Source organism: Rhinopithecus bieti, unplaced genomic scaffold (genome assembly GCF_001698545.2).
Source record: "Rhinopithecus bieti isolate Rb0 unplaced genomic scaffold, ASM169854v2 scaffold_25764, whole genome shotgun sequence".
NCBI classification, from domain to species: domain Eukaryota; kingdom Metazoa; phylum Chordata; class Mammalia; order Primates; family Cercopithecidae; genus Rhinopithecus; species Rhinopithecus bieti.
In genome coordinates, this window is record NW_016811771.1 from 759,984 (window position 1) to 785,760 (window position 25,777).

The 25,777-nt window shown below is 34.8% G+C and overlaps 1 protein-coding gene across 3 annotated transcripts in view; it reads left to right on the forward strand.

The window, feature by feature from the left end:
• The window catches only part of KCNN2 (potassium calcium-activated channel subfamily N member 2), a 447,618-nt gene that overhangs the window by 160,785 nt on the left and 261,056 nt on the right, over positions 1 to 25,777 (forward strand). The gene's annotated exons all lie outside the window — the stretch shown is intronic.

Here is a 25,777-nt window from a genome sequence, read left to right on the forward strand (position 1 = left end):
AGTACCATTTACATTAGCATCAAAAAAATTAGGTATAAATTTATCAAAATATGTATAAGACTTGTATGAGGAACGCTACAAAGCTTTGATGAAAGAAATCAAATAACTAAATAAATGGAGAGATATTCCATGTTCATGAATGGGAAAACTCAATATCATCAATATATTATTCAATTTGATCCAGAGATTCAATGCAATCCCAATTAAAATCCTACTAAGTTATTTTGTGGATATCAACAAACTAAATCTAAAGTTCATATGAAAGAGTCAAAAGATCCACAACAGCCAACACAATATCGAAGAAAAACAAAGTTGGAAGACCGACACCCCCTAACTTCAAGATGTTAAATCTACAGTAATCAAGATAATCAAGTATTTGCAAAAAGTAGACAAGTACTTCAATGGAACATACTAGAAAGTCCAGGGGGGGAAAAAAACCCATATAAATACAGTCAACTAAGCAAATATAGTCAAGGAGGAAAGACAATAAAATGGAGTGAAGATAGTCTTTCAACAAATGGTGCTGGACATTCACATACAAAAAAAAGGCATCTAGACACAGACTTTATATGGTTTACCTAAATTAACTGAAAATGAATCACCCATCTAAATGTTAACACAAAAGTATAAAACTTATAGGAGATGACATAGGACAAATCTTTTATGACCTTGGGTGTAGTGATGGCTTTTTAGGTACAACACTAAAGGCATGATCCATGAAAGAAAGAATTGATAAGCTGGACTTCATTAAAATTAAAAATTTCTGCTCTGAAAATGACACTGTCAGAAGAAGACAAAGAGAAGCCACAGACTGGAAAAAACATTTGTAAAAGACACATCTGATAAAGGCCTGTTATTCAAAACATACAAAGAACTTAAAACTCAGCAATAAGAAAATGACCAAATTTTTAAAAATGGGCAAAAGATCTGAACAGATACTTCACCAGTGAAGATACAGATGGCAAATAAGCATTTAAAAAGATTCTTCATATCATGTATCATAAGGGAAATGCAAATTAAAGCAACAATGACATACCACTACACAAGTACTGAAATCGTTAAAATCCGGAATGCTGACAGTACCAAATGCTGACAAGGATATGGAGCAACAGTATCTCTTATTCATTGCTAGTGGGAATACAAAACGGTACAGCTGCTTTGGAAGACAGTTTACTGTCTTCTTACGAAACTAAACATAGTCTTCCTATATTATATAGTACTTGTGCTTCTTGATACTTACCCAAGGGAATCAAAGGCTTCTGTTCACACAAAAACCCACATATGGATGTTTATAGCAGCTTTATTCATAATTGCCAAAACTTGGAAGCAACAAAGATATCCTTCAGCAGGTGAATGTGTAAATAAACTATGGTATATCCAGATAATGGAATATTATTCACTGCTACAAAGAAATGAGCTATCAAGCCATGAAAGGAGGTGGAGAAAACTTAAAATGCATATTACGAAATTGAAAAATCCAATCGTCAAAGGCTACATAAGGTATGATTCTAGCTATGTGACCTTATGGAAAAGGCAAAACAATGCAGACAGCAAAAAGGTCAGTGATTTTCAGGGTTGGCATGAGAGACAGATGAATAGTTAGAGCACAGGGGATTTTCAGGGCAGTGAAATTACTCTGTTTAATGGTGGGTATATGTCATTATACATTTGTTCACACCCATAAAATGTACATACCAAGAGTAAATACTAATGTAAACTATGGACTTTGGGTGATAATGATGTGTCAGTGTAGGCTCATCAGTTGTAACGAATATACCACTCATGTGTGGGATGTTGAAATCGGGGAGGCTATGCACATGTGGGGCTAGGTATACATGTGAAGTCTCAGTACCTTTGAAACAGGATATTTCCCTGACACCTTCATGGGACTTGTGACAGGGTGTCTTGTTCACTCAGCCTACCACTTTCAACTCCTCATGGGAAGGAGCATGTGAGCCAACAAGTGCAGGAACCAGAGCAAGTGCTTTTAGGAACTGGCAGGAACAAACTCCATTTACTTGGCTCACCACGCTCAACCCCTTGGGGGAGGGAGCAAGTAGGTAAGCGAGTATGGAATTCAGTCAGCTGCTTTTAGGCACCAGCAGGAGTGAACTCTTTGCAGGCCCTGCAGCAGCATCCAGGTGGGGGTGCCTGTGACTCTTGAAGCCCCAGAGGGCATGTGTTACAGTGCTATTTTAGCTCTGCCATCCATGGATGGCTTATGCGTTAAAAGCTTAGTAGGCCCTTTTCCTTTTTATGTGAGGTGGCTGCCCTCCACCAGCAAGAACAAAGGGCCAGTGTGACAGCCTTTTATATTTGCACTCATGGCTCCCAAGCTCTTGTCTGGTATCCAGGAAAAATGAGGTGGCACAAACAAATTGAAGGATGGTAAATACAGGGGATTTTATTGTCAATGAAAGTGGCTCTCAGCAGGAAGGGGAGCTGAAAAGGTTATGGGGTGGGTAGGTAATCTTCCTCTGAAGTCTGCCTGTCTCTGGCCAGATTCTTCTTTGAAGTTAAACTGTCAAGCTGTCCCTCTGAAGTCAAACTGCTTCTCTCCAACGTCCAGCTGTAATCTCATCTACCAGCTGAGTCTGGGGTTTTTAGAGGCACAGGATGGGGCAGGGAGGGGCTCTAAGTGCTTTAGGAAGAGGTAACATTCAAGCAGGAAAACAGGGATATAAATACTCACTTTGGGCTGTGGTTGCAGGCTTTTTGGCTTGAGGGTGGGGTTTTGCCAGGGATCTGCCCTTTTCTGCCTAGAATTTCTCTGCTCCGTCCCTGTCACCTTCCTATCAGTTTTACTGCAAATCTAAAATTGATCTTTAAAGTCTATCAAAAATAATCAGAAAATAAAAATAATTGGGGTAGCATCTATAGATAAACTGTATGTTAAGCATCAGCATACTTTCTCTGTGAGGGCCAAACAGTAAAATTTTAGGCTTCGTGGGTCAAAATTGTCTTTGTTGCATATTATTCTGTATTTCTTAAGCAATCGTTAAAAAATGTAAAAACAATTTTTAGTTCATAGACCTTAAGAAAAAAACAGCTAGCAGGTTGGATTAGGCCTACAGGTCATAGTTTGCTACTCTTTGGACTGTATAATTAGAAAAACTCGTCTTGTAAAACAAAGTTCTGAATGCTAATGTTGCAAGCCAAACCTATAACATATCTTAGGACCACTTCTTGGCTTAACAAATAATACATTAGAAATGTGTATTTGAAACTTCTAATTAAAATGGTACTGCCAATTGATACATGAATAAACACCTCCCTCAAAACTTCAAGATAGCAATGCTGGAAAAAGTATTTAAAAATATATATTTAAAGTATCTAAATGCTACTTTACCATGGTAATGGGCAGGAGAGTGGAAAAAATCTAAATCAAGAAGATGAAAGCCAAATTTTATGAAATAGGGCCAATAAACTCAATAATCAAGTAAATTATCCAAAGAAATACAAATGCTAAAGCAGTCTTTCAAAAAAGATTTGTAAAATAAATATTTTTAAAATTCTAAAAGAGATACAGAAATGTTTTTAAAAAAGAAAAGAGAATTATGAAGTACGAACAGACAAAGGAGACTCAACAACAGGATTAGCAGAAAAGGAGCCAATTAGAAACCTGGCATTGAAAATTATGGTAATTTTAAAATTAACAAGTGAACATAGCTAAAGAGATAATAAATAGCAAGACACAGAGCAAAACACTGAGAGCTTATTTGGGAGGCTGAGGCAGGAGAATTGCTTGAACCTAGGAGGCAGAGGTTGCAGTCAGCCAAAATCGTGCCACTGCACTCTAGCCTGGCCGACAGAGCTAGACTCCATCTCAAAAAAAAAAAAAAAAAAAAAAAAAAAAAAAAAAAAAAAAAAAAAAAAAACCAAAAAAAAAAAAAAAAAAAAAAAAAAAAAAAAAAACAATGAAAGTCAAGTTAAAGACCCAGATCAGAAGATAGGTCGAGAAGTTCCAACATATTCCTGATACATATTCAAATAAGAAATGTAACAATGGAAAAGAGACAAGATTTGAAGAATTAATGAGAATTTCTTCTGAATTGAAGGAAGACAAAGTCTCATACAGTGACCCAAGTAATAAATATGCTAGTAAAAATTAATTCAACTCTGTATGCATTATAATATCACCACTACCCTATATGACACGTTTATGTGAAATAGAAAATAGTGCCCTCTGGCAGATGCTGTTCTTTAATCTCGTAACTTGAGTGAGCGTCCCATGGCCTGGTTTTCAACCCCCACTTACTTGCTTAGCTGTATTCCTTTGTACAGGGCAAGAATTACACAAGTGCACATGGATAGGCCCTAGGTGCAAAGTGATAGAATCTAACTAGGAATTGTTTTAAAGATTTTATGCAAAGTAGCAATGATTAAGCTGACTGTAGATGTTTTTATTACTGATAATATATGCTAAGAGGTAACAGAATACAATTTTTAAGTGCTGAGGAAAAAACTCAACCTCAGATTATACAATACAAAGCTATTATTTAAAAGAGAGAATGAAACAAATTTTGAACAAAGACTAATATAATTTACCTCTTACAGATTCTTCCTGAGAGAACTACAAAAGGATGAACTCCAGCAAGAGGAAAAATGAATCTAAGGAATGGAGTGGGATATAAGCAATAGCAGCGAGTAAAAATAGTAGTAAAATATGTACATTTAGTTCTAATATAAATCAGTGATTTTATTGAAAACAAAAGTTAGGTCAGTTGAATTTTTCAACTAAACTCTCTGCCTATGGTTAAACTATTTTCAGTTTAGTGATTCATTCTTTTTTATGTATTACCTGCCTATTTCTCTCACTAGCCGACCACCACTACATTAATAAAACATAATAGGCACACAAAAAATATTTCTCCAGTGAATAAATGTATTTTCATCTGAATTTTAAGAATAGTTTTTGATGCAAGATAGCATTTTGGGAGATTAAGTATCAGAAAATATGCTGTAGTTTTAGCTCTACTTTTAATTAATCTTTGCTCTGCAACAAAATACTATAGCTTCTTTCGACCCTGTTTTCTCATTGAAACTGAGGATGACGAAATACAACTTACTACTTTACCAAGAAGTTGAGGTTAAAACAAGTTAAAGTGCATGGCTGGATAATATGTTTGAGATTTGTTTTTCTTTTACTTATATACCTCATTGTCTAGTAGCCAGATAAACATTTAATGCTTCAGTGAAAGTATATCCAAAGCAGAATGCAAAAATAGTTTGCAAGGTCTCCTGTAGTTCCTTTCAAAAAATTAAGCAAGGAGTAAAAAGGGGAGTAAATGAGGGAGACCAGAGAAAATCTAAGAACCTAGGTGAGGTGCTCTCAGCAGGAAGCTATAAGACCCTAGTAAACAATATTTGCATGGTATCGTTAGGCACATTGTACCAAAGGCAGCCTCAAAAATATTTTTTTGATATGACTGTTGCCTAGAACTACCATACCAGAAGGGGCTACATGGACAGGCAATGGATATCAAAAAATTAAACTAAGTATTTGAGGGCCTTCCCCAAAATACTTTAGGGCTACATTTGGTTCTGAGGCCATGAAGTCATTAGGGGATTTATATGTGAATGACAGTGCTCAAGAGTGGCAAACTGCATTTTTCATCTATCTCAGCGTGCAAATAAGTTGATTTGAAAATTTGTGAACTGTATTATATTATCGGATGGGAACATCAATTCTTCGTCAATTAAGCTGTGGATTTGGCACAACTCCAGCCCAGGGAATCATATCCCTTGTTTGTTTTTACCATAAGACAGTGATAAAAAAAGAAGCTGAATGAGACATTAATGTTAAAAGTCAGACTTTTGGTGAAAGGTGGTCCTGGTCTCTAAATAGGCACTCACTCGGTACTTCCTGATAAGTCAGCTGTTTAAAAAGTCGGGTTCTGTGTATGTTGTGATACGTTTTCATCTGGAGTTTTTGATGATTGAAACTGGTGGTGTGACTACTTGATGTGAGTGAGCGCCATAGAATGTATGTGTTTGGATTTAAACGCTTAATCTGAGGGCAGCAGATGATTGCCATCTCTCATAATCTCTACTGAGGTCTCTTCTGCTTTCATGCTGTCCATCTTTCTGACTACTAACAGTCAGTAGCATTCATTGATTTTCTGCAAGACAAAATGTAAACCTAATACATATCTTTTTGCATGCTTGCACTACATGTTTAAAAGAAGATACATAATTTAGGTCAAAAGTTAAAGAAATATCAATACCTGGGCACAAATATATGTCAAACANTTATGAAGTACGAACAGACAAAGGAGACTCAACAACAGGATTAGCAGAAAAGGAGCCAATTAGAAACCTGGCATTGAAAATTATGGTAATTTTAAAATTAACAAGTGAACATAGCTAAAGAGATAATAAATAGCAAGACACAGAGCAAAACACTGAGAGCTTATTTGGGAGGCTGAGGCAGGAGAATTGCTTGAACCTAGGAGGCAGAGGTTGCAGTCAGCCAAAATCGTGCCACTGCACTCTAGCCTGGCCGACAGAGCTAGACTCCATCTCAAAAAAAAAAAAAAAAAAAAAACAATGAAAGTCAAGTTAAAGACCCAGATCAGAAGATAGGTCGAGAAGTTCCAACATATTCCTGATACATATTCAAATAAGAAATGTAACAATGGAAAAGAGACAAGATTTGAAGAATTAATGAGAATTTCTTCTGAATTGAAGGAAGACAAAGTCTCATACAGTGACCCAAGTAATAAATATGCTAGTAAAATTAATTCAACTCTGTATGCATTATAATATCACCACTACCCTATATGACACGTTTATGTGAAATAGAAAATAGTGCCCTCTGGCAGATGCTGTTCTTTAATCTCGTAACTTGAGTGAGCGTCCCATGGCCTGGTTTTCAACCCCACTTACTTGCTTAGCTGTATTCCTTTGTACAGGGCAAGAATTACACAAGTGCACATGGATAGGCCCTAGGTGCAAAGTGATAGAATCTAACTAGGAATTGTTTTAAAGATTTTATGCAAAGTAGCAATGATTAAGCTGACTGTAGATGTTTTATTACTGATAATATATGCTAAGAGGTAACAGAATACAATTTTAAGTGCTGAGGAAAAAACTCAACCTCAGATTATACAATACAAAGCTATTATTTAAAAGAGAGAATGAAACAAATTTTGAACAAAGACTAATATAATTTACCTCTTACAGATTCTTCCTGAGAGAACTACAAAAGGATGAACTCCAGCAAGAGGAAAATGAATCTAAGGAATGGAGTGGGATATAAGCAATAGCAGCGAGTAAAATAGTAGTAAAATATGTACATTTAGTTCTAATATAAATCAGTGATTTTATTGAAAACAAAAGTTAGGTCAGTTGAATTTTCAACTAAACTCTCTGCCTATGGTTAAACTATTTTCAGTTTAGTGATTCATTCTTTTTTATGTATTACCTGCCTATTTCTCTCACTAGCCGACCACCACTACATTAATAAAACATAATAGGCACACAAAAAATATTTCTCCAGTGAATAAATGTATTTTCATCTGAATTTTAAGAATAGTTTTGATGCAAGATAGCATTTTGGGAGATTAAGTATCAGAAAATATGCTGTAGTTTTAGCTCTACTTTTAATTAATCTTTGCTCTGCAACAAAATACTATAGCTTCTTTCGACCCTGTTTTCTCATTGAAACTGAGGATGACGAAATACAACTTACTACTTTACCAAGAAGTTGAGGTTAAAACAAGTTAAAGTGCATGGCTGGATAATATGTTTGAGATTTGTTTTCTTTTACTTATATACCTCATTGTCTAGTAGCCAGATAAACATTTAATGCTTCAGTGAAAGTATATCCAAAGCAGAATGCAAAATAGTTTGCAAGGTCTCCTGTAGTTCCTTTCAAAAAATTAAGCAAGGAGTAAAAGGGGAGTAAATGAGGGAGACCAGAGAAAATCTAAGAACCTAGGTGAGGTGCTCTCAGCAGGAAGCTATAAGACCCTAGTAAACAATATTTGCATGGTATCGTTAGGCACATTGTACCAAAGGCAGCCTCAAAATATTTTTTTGATATGACTGTTGCCTAGAACTACCATACCAGAAGGGGCTACATGGACAGGCAATGGATATCAAAAAATTAAACTAAGTATTTGAGGGCCTTCCCCAAAATACTTTAGGGCTACATTTGGTTCTGAGGCCATGAAGTCATTAGGGGATTTATATGTGAATGACAGTGCTCAAGAGTGGCAAACTGCATTTTCATCTATCTCAGCGTGCAAATAAGTTGATTTGAAAATTTGTGAACTGTATTATATTATCGGATGGGAACATCAATTCTTCGTCAATTAAGCTGTGGATTTGGCACAACTCCAGCCCAGGGAATCATATCCCTTGTTTGTTTTACCATAAGACAGTGATAAAAAAAGAAGCTGAATGAGACATTAATGTTAAAAGTCAGACTTTTGGTGAAAGGTGGTCCTGGTCTCTAAATAGGCACTCACTCGGTACTTCCTGATAAGTCAGCTGTTTAAAAGTCGGGTTCTGTGTATGTTGTGATACGTTTTCATCTGGAGTTTTGATGATTGAAACTGGTGGTGTGACTACTTGATGTGAGTGAGCGCCATAGAATGTATGTGTTTGGATTTAAACGCTTAATCTGAGGGCAGCAGATGATTGCCATCTCTCATAATCTCTACTGAGGTCTCTTCTGCTTTCATGCTGTCCATCTTTCTGACTACTAACAGTCAGTAGCATTCATTGATTTTCTGCAAGACAAAATGTAAACCTAATACATATCTTTTGCATGCTTGCACTACATGTTTAAAAGAAGATACATAATTTAGGTCAAAAGTTAAAGAAATATCAATACCTGGGCACAAATATATGTCAAACATATATATATGTCAACAGTTTTGAAGGTCTGTATGGAAAAGTAACCTATAATTAATCAGTCTACTGGAATGAAAAGATTTCCAAAGACACACAGTGGGGATTCTGATTCTTTGCAGCCTCAGAAAAACTTGCTTGGAGAAAAATCTTTTGGAAATGCTTATTTCCCCTTTCAAAGTCATCTTGAACTGCTTTGAAATTATGAGCAAGAAGGAGACCCATATCTGTTTTTCTTTAGCCATATTTTAAAACATTTCAGTAAAATATATAAATAATAGATGATGATCATTTTCATATTTAATAAAATTAATGGTTTTGATGGTTTTGTACATTAAGACAGGAGGTCTCCTGGACATGCAAAGACAGCCAAAATAGACAGGGAAGAGTATTTTTCAGAGTCCAGTTAGGCGATAGAAATCACAGCAACTGTTTTAACAAGATAATTTTTTTTTTTTTTTTTTTTTTTTTTTGAATATGGAGTTCGACTCTGTTGCCCAGGGCTGGGCGCAGTGGCCGGATCTCAGCTCACTGCAAGCTCCGCCTCCAGGGTTCACGCCATTCTCCTGCCTCAGCCTCCTGAGTAGCTGGGAATACAGTGCCCCCTACCACGTCGGCTAATTTTTTGTAATGTTTAGTAGAGATGGGGATTTTACCGTGTTAGCCAGGCTGGTCTTGAACTCCCAACCTCAGGTGATCCACCCATCTTGGCCTCCCAAAGTGCTGGGATTACAGGCGTGAGCCACCACGCCCAGCCGTATTTTTTTTTTTAATAGAGACAGGGTTTCACCGTGTTAGCCAGGATGGTCTCAATCTCCTGACCTCATGATCTGCCCACCTCGGCCTCCCAAAGTGCTGGGATTACAGGCGTGAGCCACCACATCCGGCCTAACAAGAGAATTTAATACAAAGAATTGTCAGCCAGGAATTGACAACCTGAAAAAAGACAACACTACATTTTTCACAGAGCATCTGTAAGGCTGGGGAATAAAAGGAAGAGGCTAGGGTTGGTTTTTAAAGTTTAGAAGCTTGGATGAAGGACTCAATGAGCTAAGACAAACTTCTGCGGAAGGGGTGTTGCTGAGTTGTGATGCTGCCTCAGGAATGCAACAAAAGGGCTGTGTGGGGCTAGGACCCAAACCTTTGAAGGAGGGGGCCCCATTTGGCAGCACCTGGGGTCTGTGAAGGGGGCAGAACAATGTTAGTTCTATGGTTGTTGAAAAAAATGCAAACTAGAATCAGTTGTACTGTTGGAACAACTAGCTACTGCCAGGGTGAAACAGTGTTCAGTGATGCTGAGAACAGGAAACAAAACTGGAACAGGAAACAGCCTAAAAGGAAAGTATTCTTTCTCTTTCTTCTAGCATTTTAATATCTCTCTCCGGTGCCCCCTTTTGCAGAACCTAATAGTAATTCAGCTCATCACAGAACTGTGGTTTTCAGAGTCCCAGCCCAAAAAGTAAAAATAAGGAAAAAATGGATTTGAATCTAACAGACAATAGCTTAACAATGAATATGGGGAAAAACAAAATAAAACTTACTTGTTTTGTTTGCCTTCTCTACTATTATTTCGTCAGGGATATGTTCAATACTTTTGGTTTTCTATATTTTAGATAAAAGTAACCATTTTTAGAAAATATTTTTTTCTTGCTGAATTAATGGAGTGTGAAAAGAAAGTAGTTGAATAAAGGTTGATAGCTAAACATATGCATGTATTTTCCACAAGTCTTTTAAGATAGTTTAAATATATTTTTTAGATTCTAAATCTTAATTATGTAATGAAAAATAATTCATGACAGGAATAATTAGGGAAAAGAATGTGGATTTGCTTCATGCAGAAGAACACTATAGAAAAGGCACAGCACAAAAGAAAGCGGAATCCTACCGGAGGTGTGGGAGTGATCTCTGGGGAGCTCCAAGCTCAAAGTTGATGATTTCAAGGCAGGTGAGGTTTCTGGAACATTGGGCTCGGTAGTAGTGTAATTATTTTCTGAACGAGCCTGAGAACCAGTCAGCCTCCCTTTTCTTCTCCAATTGTGCTGAGCCATGGGCTGTCACAACTCGCGATCAAGATAAAGTGAAGAGTGTAGGCTTTGAGGCCTGATGAGTTAGCTCCTTAGAATGCTGTGACATCCAGCGTGTCTGTTCATGTCTTTTGCCCATTTTTTGATGTGGTTGTTTGTTTTTTGCTTATTCAGTTTTGAGTTGCTTATTCAATGTTTGAGTTTCTTGTAGATTCTAGATAGTAAAACTTTCTAATTCTAGATAGTAAAACAGTAATGCAGGAACACAAAGATGATCAGACAAGCAAGAATTGCCTGAGAAAATCTATCCCTATAAGGAAGAGTTATCAAATTCAACAAATAGAAGACTTTATACCTGAAAAGATTATTTGACTAAATACAAAGTATTTTAAAAGCTTTAACTGATATTGAAGAAAGGATATAGTAGCTATAAAAAGTAAGGCATTATGTTAAGAATGTAGGTAACTTTGTAATTTAAATATGGTGATAGAAATGTGAAGATCTCAATTAATTTAACGATCTAATTAATTTGCTTAAATCCAAAAATAGACACAACTGATGAGTAGCAAGTCAAAGGTTTCTCCGTTGTGGATAATAAGACAGATATTAAAAATGACAGAAAATTTATATTATATAGAAGAGGCATCAAGAATGTGCAGTGTGTCTGTTTTCTAAGCATTGTGAGCACATAGAACAGAAAAAGGCGGAATAAAAGAAATAATCGCAGCAGTTATTTATAAAATATTTTCAGAGTGAAATATAACACCAATTACAAGTCACCAGTGGATTAAGTAACAAAGGACACATATATTTGTTTGTTGTGTTCAATAATACATCTGTAGCACACAGAGCAGTGCTTGATACATAGTAGGCACTCAATAAATATTTATCAAATGAATGAATTAGTCTAAGCATAAAAAGGCAAATTTTGAGAAGGATAAAGAAAAAAATCCAAGTTATCTACAGAGAAAAAAAAAAAGAAATGAAAATCAAATTTTATAAGACTTACCAAAAGAGATTCTAAGTGTGATGAAATTTCAGATTCTGAGGGAATTGATTTTGAACCTAAATCCTTATAGCCAGTTACATTAGCATTTAAGTATGAATATAGAGTAAGACTGAACACACATGCCAAAACTCAGAAAGATAACCATCCACGTATTCTGTAAAATGAATATTTAAAGCTTGTCCTTCGACAAAACAAAATGAATTGAAGAGGAATGTAGATTAGTGAGCAAATAAATCAATAAACCATGTAGTGAAATTCATACAATTGTGGTTTATTGAAAACAAAGCACTACCTGGGACTAAAATCCCCAAAGATCTCACCAGAAGAAATAGTGAGTCAGGAGTTAGAGGAAGAGCAGAGTGGGTAATAGCAGGTCAAAAGAAGAGAAAGCATTCCTGTTTTCTTCAGTAGGTTAGTATACAAATTACATTTAATTTAAAAAACCATATGTTTTAACCTAAAGGAATCCTTAGATTAAATGTTCTTAAAATGCAGAGTACATAGACTCCTTTTCAATATTGAATCACATTATATGAGCATTTTAGCATTGATAGATACTGGCAAATTCTCTGCAGTAAAGTATATCAATTTATATTCTAACAACAATTTTTTTGAAGTGTTTATTTCCTATACCTTCACAACACTTGATATGATTAAGTTGCTTTTCCTCAATGCTATCATATTATGCATATGATTTTGCAACTTGCCATTTATTTTAATAATGTGTCATAACCATCACTTGAAGTCATAAAAAGAGAGATCTAATTCATTTTTAAAAATATGTGCATAATGTTTTATAGTAGCTGTATTTATTCTGATTATGCCGATTTTATTGTTGTCACTATTGTTAATAATGAAAGTTATTAAGCAACTATCATGTAAAAAAATATTGGCCAGGCGCAGTGGCTTACGCGTGTAATCTCAGCACTTTGGGAGGCTGAGGCGGGTAGTTCACAAGGTCAGGAGATCGAGACCATCCTGGCTAACACGGTGAAATCCCGTCTCTACTAAAAATACAAAAAGTTAGCCGGGCGTGGTGGTGGGCGCCTGTAGTCCCAGCTACTAGGGAGGCTGAGGTAGGAGAATTGCTTGAACCCAGGAGGCAGACCTCGCAATGAGCTGAGATTGCGCCACTGCACTCCAGCCTGGGTGATGGAGCAAGACTCTGTCTCAAAAAAATAAAAAAGAAAAAAGAAAAGAAAAAGAAAAGAAAAGAAATATTGGTGGGTCAAATAACAAATGAGTACCTGATTTTTGAGGACTACTCTTTGATTTCTTTCATATAGTGAATTAAATAACAAAATGCTTCTGTGTCTTTTGATTAAGCTGTTTATTTTCTTGACCACTCAGTCCAAAAGACTGTTTTGTTTTAATTCACTCATAATTCTTATTGCTGTCTGAAAAGTTTTATCATTTATGTTTTCTAGTATCTTACTTTGTTCACCTCTAGAATGTACACTCTTAGGCAGGGACTTTGACCAACTTGCTCTATGCCCGATATTTATAGCAGTTAAAATAAGCAAATGAAAGAATGAAGGAATGAGTGAGTGTCAGTGTCTTCCTACCTACTTACTTTTATTTTGGCTGTTCTTGCTACTAAAAATATAACCTGTCAAGTTGTATTTACTCTTCAACACCTACTTCCATTTCCTTTTTATTCATAAAGCATTCCTAGATCCGCTTGCTTAAAGAAGTGACTTTCTCCTTTACTCATGCCCTACAGTACCCGGTACTGTTGTACTCTTACCCCATTCTGGCTTCCACCTTAAAAACATTAGTTGCCCACACAACTTGTTTTCTCAGTAGATTATAAATTCCTTGAGGACAGAGCTTATGTCTGTTCATTTTTCTGTCCTCCAGAGCACCATCATTGTGCCTTGCACTTGACAGAATTTTTAATTGAATTGCGTAATTACCGTAAGTACCTTAATACTTTTCGTAGCAGGCTTAGTGGAAAAGTAATAAAATTTGAAGTCAGAAAAAAGTATGAAACCTAGTTATTTCACTCTTAGCTGTGTGATATTATTTCTGAGTTAAGCCCAGGTACCCTTTCCTCACCTGTAAAGAAGGATTATAATTCCTAAATAGCAAGGTTGCAGTGAAGAGTAAACATGAAACATACATGTAAGGTAAACATGAAGAGAACATATGATGCATAGTTGTTGAAACATCGTAGGTGAGTATATGTTGATTCATTCCTTCATTCAGTAAACATTTGAGTGCCTACTGTGTGCCAAACAGTGATTGATGATGATGATGATGAAAGAAGGAGATGATGACAATGAAGTTCCAAGCTTTAATTGAATTCCCGTTGATGAACGCTTATAATTTGGGGAATGAAGAAAAACAATGACATAGATTTTCACTTAAGTGATTTGGTGTTCAGGTATTAGGGAACAATAAAATTTCAGTCTTGAGATGTCATTTCAATTATTAGAATCAAATTCTCTTTCAACTGAAAAATTAGTATAAAATATAGACTCCCTTTTTAATATAAGTCTTAAAAGTGAAGAACATCTCATTTACTTTTGAGGTTCTGTTACATGAAGTAAACAATAGATTTATATAACAGCATGTAGAGTAGAAAAGAAAGTCTTGAATATTACATTTATGAAAATAATAAAAGGAAACTAAGTTTTACAACTGCATTTCAAATTTTAAAATATTGTCAACCAAACAAATTTTAAAAGCAGACAGCTTAAAATATGTAACTTTTAACCATCTATCTAATTTTTTGAAATGAAATAGAGTTTTATTATGATGTAGCCTGCTTCCGGGAAAAATGCAGTAATATCAGTAACTGGGAAAAGTTGGAAAATTTCTATTGAAACACAGACTAAAATTGTGCCTAAAATTGCAGTTACACTAATTTCCTTTATGTTTCTCCATTTCCGGTATATAAGTTGAGCTTTCTCACTCAGCCCCTTACTTGGAAAGTATGTGTTCACAATTTTCAGATTATGACTTCTTCATAATTTTATTAGAAGTTGAGAAAGTTCAGAGTGTTGTCAATCACATACATGATTCTTTAACAGTGACTTTTGGATTCTTATGATTGAAGGTTTGTATCATGTTTTTCTTTTACACATAAAATTTGTCATTTGTCTTTTATAAGCGTTTTGCTTTCAAAATAAAAGACAATTATAGCAATAAATTATTACTTTCATGGCATATTATCTAATGGTTCTACTATTTAAAAAACATTAGATTGTTTCTGAATGTAACAGTAAAATAGTTCAAAGAGAAATTAACTTAATTTGCTTATTTAAACAATTGCATTATTTAATTAATTAGGTTAAATTAAAGGATGGAAGCAGTAAAGATATAAAATTTATTATTGTACTAGAAATTAAAACAAATTTGATTCTTTTTCAGAACTTTAGGCAAAGATAGTTTCCATTCTATTACTCAGTGCTCAGTTTCATAGAGAGCTATATGATAATGATTTTTTCTGGATTTTAATTTCTGGAAAATGTTTCTAACTCCTGAATTACCAGCTTGTTCTCTTTTATTATCTACTTACTAAGGTCTCTGCTATTTTTTTTTTAACATTTTCTTTTTTGCTTTTATTATCTAGGACCTCTCAATTTTTAACTTAGTATTCAGATACAACAATTATATGTCCCCTGGCCTGGTTATTTTCTCCTTATTCCTAAAAGACTCTTACTTTTATCTTTATATTAACTATCTTGCATGTTCTTGTTTTTCATACAGAAGTTCCTGAAATTCTTTCAAATGTTTGAAAATTCTAAAAGTTTTTCCTTAAAAGATTATATTTGTGATTATTTGATTTAGGACATATCAGAGTACCAGGTTCATATATACTTGCTTTGTTTTAAAAATTAGATGTAAATATTAATATGTATTTAAAATATATGTGTATTATAGATGTATATTTCAAATACATATTAAAATTTACATACAATTTTTTAAGGAAAACAAAAGTAACCTTATTTTGTTCAGGTTTATAATTATTGGGAAGAGTCTAATTACTGGTGTGGTACTAATAAGAAAAACAAGCAATTGGACTTTTGAAAACATGGCAGTGTGGTGAAAATGGGACAAAGAGAAATAAATCTCCAGTTTAGAGCCAGAAATGAGAGTATGGAAGGAGAGGCTGAAACAGAAACAAGCCATAGTAATGGACTTAAGCCTGCACTAGATGCGTTGTACAGCTGGAACACACGTAACAGAAGCCTTTCTTTTTTTTTGCTTGGGTTGAATGCCAGGTCTATTAGATAAATACTCCAAATTGTTCAAACAAATAGACCTAAAGGTGAAAAATGGCTCAAACACACAATGGAAGTTAAGGAGGTTGACCTATAACTAAGAGATTGTATTATTTCTTTTGAGATATATTAGTAATTAATTTTGTCCTTTAAATGTATTTATTTATAGCACAGGATTATAAAGGATAAGTTTAGATTAAGGATGAGTATTAGATTATAAAGGATAAACAGTATTCTTCATTTCTGAGATATTGACAATGATAGACCCAAGGGGTAGTGACATTGTTATTTTAAAGTTGCCTGGGAAAGTTTTGATCTTTGATTTTAAGTGTGTTTACATGATGGTAGATGATATTATGATCATTTATGCTAATAGTGGTCACCTTGGCCACATTTATTCATCTTTTACTTCTAAGATTTTTCTAACCCAAGTGTAAATTAAGTTTGCCAATGACAGTGACAACCAATTAAGGGAACTGTGACAACCAATTCAGGGAAAATTTAGGCTGTGATGGGTGGCTGAATTGTATGTAATTAGGAAAGGTAAATCCTCCAAAACCATGTCCATCACTAGATGACTTAATCACTTCTGTCCTCTTCTTCAGTTTCTATCTTCCCATCAAATGCCTTGTTTTTTTCTGTTAAAACCTTCTACTTGGCATTAGGCTGTTACAGGTAGACAGATCTGTGGGATAATTGGATTGGAGGTTATTAGCATCTGACTTGGCAAAAGTCATGGGAGTCCCAGTGTCCCTATCCCAGTGTGTGGGCCTGAGAATCTGTGACTTGGCTTTACTTTTATTGTTTTGAGCTGAAATAGAATGTAGCACATAGGAGTAAATTATTCAAGTAAGAGGCTTCATTGAATAGAGGATTAATGGTCTCATCTGAAATAGAAACAGGATGAGAACACGTCATGAATTCTATTTACTCCACAATTTATAACATTAAATTTAATTCTAAATTAGTGTTACAAAATGTATAAAATTAATGGTCCATCTTAAATCATATAGTACTTTCTTCTCTACCTTTCTAAATTATAAAATAACATTAAAAAATAAAACTAAATAGTCACTGGTAACCATCAGTAATATTTTAAGATTTGGATATTGCCTTCCAGTCTGTCCACATGTACTCCAGCCTCATAACTTCCTCTTTACAAGCAGGTCTTTTTACGTACTTACGAGAACACATACCCATGTTCACGATAATGAGTACTTCGCAATATATCAGGCTTAACCAAAAGTTTTTCCAAATCTTTCCTATTGTCATCTTTTGATGATCTCATTTGTTAAACTTTTAAATAAATAACCCCCATTGAATTGTCTTCTCTAGCTTAAAAAGTCTTGTTCTTTACCTTTGTGGTGTCAAAAAGTTTTGTCTCAAAGTCCAATTCCAATTTATTGATAATGATGGCATGGAACACTCTACTCAGAATTCTGGGTTTTCCTAAGAGCTCAGCAGTAAAGAGGTCCGTGATTGATTAGTGGTGCCGATCATGGAAGCAGGAGGGTGGTTTTGAAAGAAATAATGCTTATTACTGATTTTCAGAGGTAATTTTTTTATATTGTTTCTTGTTTTAACAGATACAAAAATAATTTAGTCTCTTGGATTTTAAAACTGGTTTTACTGCTTGCAACAGTCCTTTTATTAAAGTGATAGGCAACTTTGCATACTTGATTATGTTTTACATCTTGGTCAATTGGATACCTCTTCATGTATATTAACATGCAAATAACATATTCTGATCACTCATATATATCTAAGGATGTATTTTGCCTTGATTCGCCAAAAAAAAAAAAAAAAAAAACAGCTTTTGTTTTTTGTTTTTCAATAGGACCATAACACTGTCTCCTGATCATTTACGTGTTTCTCCTTTGACTCTGTTTTATAATATGGTGAAAAAAGTCTGAAGCCAACTTAGTTTTGGTCTTTTGTGGGAAACCACTTTCTTTTTCCTGAACAAATATATACAGAATTGTTTTGCACTTTTATTCTTACAATGAAAAAAAAAAATCAGAATTTTCTCCATTGTTATAGTTCAAAATTTACCAATGGGAATATTTTAATCAATGAAGATTAACCACAATGAGAACACAATGAGACTTTGCAATTTGCTCCAAAAATATTGAGTGTGCTTTATCTTTGAATGCTTTTGTTCTAATTCTTATCTTTAAGAAAACTGCTTGTTTCCATTTTTCTTCTCTGTTCCTCATCCTCTGCATCACTCATCTTCTCTTGCATTATTTTAGTTTTGTCCCATTCTTTTGAGTTCTGAGATGACACTTGAGCTTTTCTTTTATATATACTTCACTCATTCACTGTTCCTTAGAATCAACACTTCTTGCTATTGTCTTCAACATGAATTTTAACTTGGCTTTAGCTTTTTCTCTTTGTCTTTTTTTTTTTTTTTTTTTTTTTTTTTTTTTTTTTTTTTTTTTTTTTTTTGGTTAGCAGTTCATCCTTATATAATTCATTTGATTTTTTCCTCACCTAGTTATTATAACAGTCTCCTTTTATTTCATAGCAACCATATTGTTTGAACTTTTTTGAGGATATCAAACTGTTCCTGGAAGATTTCTTCTGAATCCTACTCTAGATTATTTTCAGACATATCATTTATCTTCTGAATCTTAACCTTATTTGACAATATTTTTCATAAGTCACATGTATTTTTTTCTGTCTCTCATCCTCAAACAATGTAAGATCAGAATTTCCAATAAACGGAGAAGACTGACCTTGGTCTTGCTCTTTGTCCACATGTGCGATGGTAAATTTTTCTTCTCAGATGCAGATTGGACTGAGACATGCATAGTTTCCTCTTGATTTTAAGATTCTGTTAGGATTTCGTGTAGTATATTTTTCTTTGCTCATGTGCCATTTTTCTTTGTTCTCAAGGGCCTTGTTATCCCTGTTATATTGAACTAATGCAGTATATCCAGCAAAACATATTCCAAATGAATTGGGGTATTTCTTTATTCATAGATCCTTCACCCAATAAGACATTGTTTGGAAGAACACTGTTCCAAAAATACACTGTGCTACTTCCTTCACGGTTGTTGAGGATCTACATTCTCAGGTATATGTGTGTAAATGGGAGGTGGGGGGTGGAGAAGAGGGGAGTGAGGCAGAGTGGCTAGGGACAGGATTCTGCTTACTCTTGCGGAAACATGTAGGGAGGAGAGCAGGATGGCTGCCAACCTAGTGAGTTGTGGGCCTCCCTGGAACTGACTTAGGGAGCAAAACCTGATCAAAGGGAGTGGCCTCTTTCACTCCTTTTGAAGACACACTTCATTTGGGTAGGCAAGTTCAATATGTTTTATGAGTTAGAGCTCAGAGAGGATTTTCTGTATCTATCTCCTTTAGCTCTCAGTAAATTAAAAATATTTATGTCCTGTTTTGGGGGCTATGGGAAACTGCTTTAACAGTTTCACAGTTATCCTCTCTGTGAACATGAATATTCTTTTGAAAGCTTTTATTTTCTCATCTTCTCTCACATGAGAGCAAAGGAAGATATCTAGGAGGACATCATTTCAAAGTCACCTCTCTGAGCACCTCCGTGGCCTGAGGAAATTGTGCTTTCTCTTTCATAAACACATGATTAACCTAACTTGCATTTGAAGCAAAGTAGCACAGTCACTCTCCTGAGCATGTTTATAAAATATGCAAATCCAACTTGTCCTTTGCTTCATTATTGCATCCATTATTTAGTTTCGTTATGAAACATTTGAGGGTGAGAAAGGACAATTAATGCAATTAAGTTTCCATGGTTTAAAAATTCCCTAATTTTAGTAAATGTTTTAATGGAACTTTAGCGTTAAAATGATGAAATTCATCACCTTAATTATAACAGTGTCAAATAAAACAAAATAATAATTCTGAAAGCTCAGATATTGTATAAATGAACATTGATTCATAAATGGAAAGCCTATTATATAGTTTATACATTGGAAACCTATTTGTATAGTTTAGAACTATACATTAGTATTCGTTTAGAAACTATACATTTAGACTACCAATGTGTATATGTGTGCTTTTGCTGTTTCTGAATGAACAGGTTTAAGAAAGGGCATAGGAGTGAGGCTAAACTATTCATTTTTTAAAGGGGTTAAATCTCATACACAATGTAGCTTGCTTAAAACACCACTGAAGATACATCACAAAAATCTTCTTTTCCTTACTATGTACTTTGAGATTAAAATTCAATCAATATTTTCCAAAAAACAATTAAGTCTCAGACTCTGTACGAATACTTTGATTTGTTTCCTAATGCTCATAGCTGATGAGGAAACTGAGTATGAAAATTGGCTGGATGATTTGCTGAAGATTACTCAGCTGGTTGGGGGAGAAAACTAGTCAGTGAAAGTTTGCTGTGCTAGTATTGAGGCTATGCAGTGATCAGTGAGAAGCATTTGAGGGCTGCATACTTTAAACCATTCTGGTTCCATTGTATCTTCCTCCTTGGGTGAGGAGTGAGTATATGTGTTGCATATGTATATTTTAACAGCCATAATTGAGTGTGTCATGTATACTTTTCTCATCTTTAGGTTGTGGTAGTCCACTGTTATTCTTAAATTAGGCATCATTTACCATTTGCAGTCTTAGTTCTCCTAGAATAGTTCTTTATCTATCTTTCCAAAAGCTACCTATGGTAGCAGATAATGGCTGGATTTCTCTTCAGTATCCCAACCAAACATAGCTAAGTGTGTAATTGGTATACTTATAGAAGGAAAATAAAACAAATTTTTCCTTCATTTTTTTTATCCTAAAATTTATTTAGGTTTTTAAAGATTATGTTTTTTCATTAGACCTCAGGCTTAGAATTCAATTACAATTCAGTTACAGTTAGAATTCAGTTACAATTCTAGGTTCAGATCACATGCTCACTGTTTAGCACATATATATGCTAAAATAATGAGTACTCATGAATCCAGAATCTAAAGTAGAAGCTGAGATCTTGGAAATAATGACTGACATTAGGCCATATGTATGCCTTTCATGTGATTTGGTGCCCCACTTCATCCAGGCCAGTATCATCCCAACTCCTGTGTTTATCATTAAAGTGTTTTTCTTTCTATTTGTGAAATATATATGCATTGCTTGTATATATGTGAAATGTGAAATATTTTTTCATTGCTTGTATAAGTATTATGTATATTACCTGTGTACATGTACACACACATGTATGCACATACTTGCTTTATTTGCTGTTTATGGAAAAGGATACTATGCTATATGTAATCTTTTGGGATTTAATTTTTATAGTACTTTGCTAAGATTCATCATATTTTGCATGTTGCTAGTTTATTCAATTTAACTTTCCGTAAAATATACCACATCATAGTCATCAAGTCTCCCAAGGAAAAACACTGTTCACAATAGGTTCTTTCTGTGGTGAACAGTGCTGCTAAAAATAGTCTTGAACATAAGTCTTGCTATACATGTGCAAGGGATTCTCTTGGGGATATATTTCTAAGAACGGGATTTCTGGATCATAAGAGCTATGTGATTGTTCAGCTCTTGAAAATAATACCAAACTGATTTCCAGTATGACAAGCCATTGTTGCAACACTTTCTCTCAAAAACGTCACTGTCTGGAAGATTCAAACTTCCATCTTCTGATGTAGGTTGTCAAAATTCACACACACACACAAACACACACACACACACTCACACACACATACACACACTCTCATACACACACACCCCACAGAAAAAAAATTGCCCTGGTTTTGCTTTTTATGTGTGAAAAAGAACCTATCTAGGTAAGACGTGTAAGCCCCTAGAACTTCCACAAACTGAGGGAGTTGACCTAGATTCGTATCTTTCAAGCCATGTCCTGCAAGTGGCTTTACTGTGTGTACCTATGCAATTGTGGACATTGGAGACTATTTGGTACCTGAAGGTGGAGATAAGGCAGGGGGCAGAGACAAGGCTGGGGCTTTAGCAGATCCCCCACCATGACTAAGAAAACAGCTTCACTTTTATCTCTAATTTTTTTTTTTTAATTTTACCTGATGAAAATCTTCCTTTGAAAAACACAATCTAAAGTTTGAAACACACTAGCACAGGCGATCTCTCAGGTCCCTTACTGCCCTAATATTTTATGATTATGCATTGTATTATTTAGGGTAATTAATGCTAACTGCAACTGATTAAAGCCCCAAATCTTAGTAACTTAGTCAACAGAAATTTATTTCTAACTCATATATGGCCTGTGGGTTGGCAGAGGCTTTCCTCCACCAGGTGACTCAGGGAACTGAATCTTGTGATGCTGAGCTCTTGCCCCGTGGCCTTTTAGGTTGCAGCAGCATAGGAAGAGATGGATGGAGGAAGCATATCAGCTTCTGACTTACTTAGCTCAGAAGTGACACTGGAGCTCGCAGCCCATTCATCAAACCAAGTCATGTGGCCTCGATTTCACTGCAAAGGAAGCTTAGTCATGTGGGGGGACACATTGAATATCTGGACTCAGTAAGTCTCTCTAGCACTTGTACCAAGTCCAAGAAACATAATTCAAATGCAGAAGGTCAGAGTGATCACAGTAAAGGTGAGATATAGTTAAATAGCAGAGACTTCATGAGAAATACTTTGCTATCCTCTTGTAAGTTATTCTTTTCAAAAGATTTCCATTGTGGTCTTTTTGTTTATTTTCTGGAAAATATACACTATTTCCATGAAGACCTCTAATTCTCTTTCTTTTAGACTTAAAGGATAAATTACAAAAATTGGATTATTGTTGGATGTGGTGGCTCACGCCTGTAATCCTAGCACTTTGGGAAGCCCAGGTGGGTGGATTGTCTGAACTCAGGAGTTCGAGACCAGCTTGGCCAACATGGTGAAACACCATCTCTACTAAAATACAAAAAATTAGCCAGGCGTGGTGGCATGCATCTATAGTCCCAGCTACTTGGGAGGCTGTGGCAGGAGATTTGCTTGAACCCAGGAGGCAGAGGTTGCAGTGAGCCGAGATCACGGCACTGCTCTCCAGTCTGGGTGACAGAGTGAGACTCCGTCTCTAAAAAAAAAAAAAAAAAAAAAAAAAAGATTATTGTTCTCTACTGTATTGAAATTATTTAATTTTCTAAAAAACAATTTCTTGGATTCTACCATAGGGAGTTGGCATGGCAATTTATGTTAATTTAGAATTTAATTCCAATAACCTATGTCCTATCAGCCTGAGCAGTCTATTTCTTTTAACATAGATCAAAATGCAAAGGCCCTTTTCTCATAAAGCATGGACCTATTTTTTATAGTGTGCTGAGACTAAGGAGAACAGAGTACAGTGTTCCTGATAATCTTTGATGTGATTTAATTGTATTTTTGAGCTTGATGATAATGTCTTTATCATCTAGTTACTGTTCTACATCTCATCTCCTGGTGGTACAGCATGCTCGATGTGGTTTACTTTCTGAAACAACAACAGATTCAGATTTTATGTTGATGAGGATAGGAAGAGGCCCAAAGATTGCATCAGAAGCAATTAAATCATTTTGGGAAGAGTTAGTGTGCTCTTAGGAGGGTACTTCTGGTGACTCAAAGTAACTGTAAGTGCATAATGGAAAGAAGCCCATGCCTGGTGTGGGTGTGTAGCTTAATGGAGAATTGGGAAAATAGTCAGCTAGAGAAGCAAAGATAAAATTATAAACCCAGTGACATAGGAAATAACTGACATCAGGGGATACATTTCAGCTGCCTGATAAAAAAGCCACCAAAGACTATGAGAAGGAAAAGAGGAAAAGTTAACTGGTGTGAGGAATAGAGGCCAGAGAGGAGATGCTTATTGAAAAATTTAGAGAAATATATTTAGGAGCTAAATACTGGCATGAGATGTTTTTAAAAAATATTGCTTCTGCAAAGGAAAGTACTATTTTATTTCCTGACCTTGTTTTAAAATGAAGCCTAACTAGGGCAAAGCAGATTTAGGGACAAAGAAAATGGAATAGGGCCATTTTGAGTCACCCTATCCTTCTCAGTTGGAGGAATACTCGAGAAGAGAGCAAATGAAGGTTCTTTTCTGTTTTCAACAATTTGAATCCTTTAGTTTTTTGGTCCTGTTGCTTCCAGCGGTTACTCACATCCGTGTTTGAAAGGTGGTTCTTTGCAGTGTGAGCTAATGAAGTAACTATCTAATGGTGGTTTCCCTGTGGGACTTAGCCCTTCCTTCTCCTTTATTTTACCAATCTTCTTGAGGAAACCTCCTGAGATCTTCATTTGATGTCATAGGTGTTAAAGCCTTTGAACTATCAGTTGAAAACACCAAATAACAAATAACCAAAAGATATATTTGAAAGGCAATTAGAATCTAAAAATTTTGAAGTATTAGATTGAGATTATTTTGTAACTGCATTCTAAGCATTAAAAAAGGTGATTCGTATATTATTGAAATAATCCAAGGAACAGAAAAAATTGAAACCTTCCCAGTTCATTTTAAGAAGCCAGCATAAGTTTAACATCAAAGCTGTGTACAGTATCCTCAAGAAAACTAAGGATCATTTTTACATATGAATATAGATATTAAAATTAAATAAAATGTTGGCTAATCCATGTTTTAAAATGATACTAACTTGTGATTAGGGGAAACTTACTCAGTTTACAAGATTTAACACTATTAAGTCACATGTAAAATGTATTATACCAAAAAATTTGAATTATAATTATTATATTGTAAGATGTCAGATGAGCATTGGTAAAATTCATTTATTCCTCATAAAAGCTTATAAAATAAGAACATATGGAAATTACTTAGACATGATAGGAAATCATAAAATCTACTGTTAATATTATATTTTAAAAGAGCTCAAATTATATTTTTCTTTTTTTTTTTGAGACAGAGTCTCACTCTTTTACTCAGGCTGGAGTTCAGTGGCATGATCTCAGCTCACTTCAACCTCCACTTCCTTGATTCAAACAATTCTTGTGTCTTAGCCTCCTGAGTAGCTGGGATTACAGGTGCATGTCACTGTGCCCATCTAATTTTTGTATTTTTAGTAAAGATGGGGTTTCACCATGTTGCCCAGGCTGGTCTTGAACTCCTTGCCTCGAGCAATCCACTGCCTCATCCTCCCAAAGTGCTGGGATTACAGGTGTGAGTCACTGTGCCCGGCCTCAAATTATTTTCAATAATGTAATAAGTAATACAGAGATAGCTGCTTATCACTGCTATTACTCAAGTAGTGTTTTGAAGATTTTAGTTAACATAATGAGGCAAAATATTTTATAGATCTTTGAAAATTGATATAAATATGTGAAAAGAATTTAAAAAATTATCTGCTAATAATGAAATTACACACGAGGATTTATTAACTCTCAGGCAGATTAAGGAAATTGTTAAGATTACTGAATTAAAATATATAAATTAATAGCTTTTGTGCTAACTAGCAATATCTAGTTAGTAAAGATTATTTGGAGTAAAAGTCATTTGTATATGTGTCTATATGTATCCTGATCCAAAGAAAAATAAATTATAAACCACCTAGATATAAGTACTTGATTATAAAAGGAAATTATGAAATATAACAAACATACTTAAATAAGACCCAAACAGTAAATGTCTAGATAAAATAACTCTAATGTCACAAAAATAGCAATAATTCTGAGAACATTATGTAATTTAATGTAATTCCACTCAGCATTTCAATGGATTTGGAATAGGT